We start from the raw sequence: 1,673 nt of genomic DNA, 5'->3' as shown, positions 1-1,673 counted from the left end.
TTTAAATGTCTCAGGGAAAATTTAATTGAAGGTCTTTATGATCACATGTAGTACTGCACTTTTCCATTATGTCCAATGCTGGGGTGCTATGCCAATGTCAGAGAGCCCTGGTAATAGTGACAATATAAGGGGAGCTGTGAATTGGAGTTTGTGGTGGAGTGGGTATTTGACTTGGGTAGTTCGTGCAGCGATGTTGACCATAATGCTGTGGTGGTATAGTGGTCAGCATATTTGCCTAGTAAGCAAGAAGACCTGGGTTTGAGTCCCAGCCGCAGCACAAATTTTAATTAACTTCTTCAGCTTCCAATGTTACAAAATTATTTACTGGTGTCCTATATATTATGAGTTTTACTGTCAACTTTCCGCGCTTTTCTTGCTCTGTGCACAAGCTTCAAAACACTGTTCAAAGCAAAATCTAAGAATACAGTGTTCCTATTTTTATGTTCACCTCCCGCCCTTAATGAAAGTGGCAAATCCTTTTTCCATATGTCACCTGCAGTAACTGGATAATGAATTATATCCATTCATATTCAGCTTTCTTGTTTTAGTGGTCAATCTGGATTCTGGAAAGGTCCTTTCACTGCAAGTGCCATTTATCAATTTACAAACAACATAATAAAGTATTTAAATGATAAAATATCACCTATTAGTATATTCTGTGAGCCATCTAAGACACTTTTTTACACATATTAAAACATTCTTTTCGCAAAGTGTACTTTTATTGGCACTATAGGCATATGTAATAATTGGTTTTCTTCAGATTTAACTAGTAAAGATCCAGGGACTCATGTAGGGCAGGTCCGTTAGTTTTGATATAGAGTCATATTTGGACGGGGAAGGGGGAATCTACTTTCAAAGAGTTTGATACTGGTCAATGTGTTATATTTAGACAACCTGCTGCATTATACCACTGAAACAGAAATAATTGTCTTTATTGATGATTTAGGTGCAATAATCAGGGCCACTAAAGATGCACTGGCCAAAGAGAAAGTGAATTTTTCAGCATGATAGGTTAGTAACAGGACAGCAACTTATGTTAACCAGTTTGATATAGAAACAGCCAAAGGTGCAGAATTAGTGTTTTTTATTTACTTGATGACTAGTTTTGGGTTACGTTGAACCAGTTATCAAATCATCCACACAGGGAAAACAATATTTTTCTGTAATAGCATGCAAACCATGTTGAGATTGCACCTACAAGTATATCAGTGTCAGGTAATTCTATGAACAGTGGGAATGGCAGTTGTATGTTTGCCTTGCAATTGATAATAGAAAAACTTGATTTTCATATACATGTATGTGCAATTTTAACATGGTTTGCATGCTGTTATGGAAAAAAACACTGTTTTGTCTACCTGGATTGTTGAGAGTGGTTTCAGGTAAGTTGAAGCTAGTCGTCAAATAAATAAAAAAAAAAAAGAAAGTGAATTTTGCAACTTTGGCTGTTAGTATATCAAACAAAGGAAAAGTATATTAAATTTGCTCTAAAATAATTGGATGATGTCTGTAAGTAGACTGTCATTTATTTTAGAAAAAACACAGTTCTGCATGGAGCAGGTTGCAACCTTCACAGCAGGTAGTAGAATACAGGATGACGGAAAATGTAAATTGGAATGTTCAAAGTTTCTTGATACGCATATTCATAAGAACTTGCTCTGGAAACGACTTGCATT

The 1,673-nt window shown here is 35.7% G+C and overlaps 1 non-coding gene across 1 annotated transcript; it reads left to right on the top strand.

Moving 5' to 3' along the window:
- Positions 1 to 204: 204 nt before the first annotated feature.
- On the top strand, positions 205 to 277 carry Trnat-agu. The gene has a single exon. It is a non-coding gene; the product is annotated as a tRNA-Thr (tRNA).
- Positions 278 to 1,673: the final 1,396 nt, after the last annotated feature.

Source organism: Schistocerca americana, chromosome 1 (genome assembly GCF_021461395.2).
Source record: "Schistocerca americana isolate TAMUIC-IGC-003095 chromosome 1, iqSchAmer2.1, whole genome shotgun sequence".
Lineage (NCBI taxonomy): Eukaryota > Metazoa > Arthropoda > Insecta > Orthoptera > Acrididae > Schistocerca > Schistocerca americana.
This window is presented reverse-complemented; position numbering and strand designations above follow the sequence as displayed.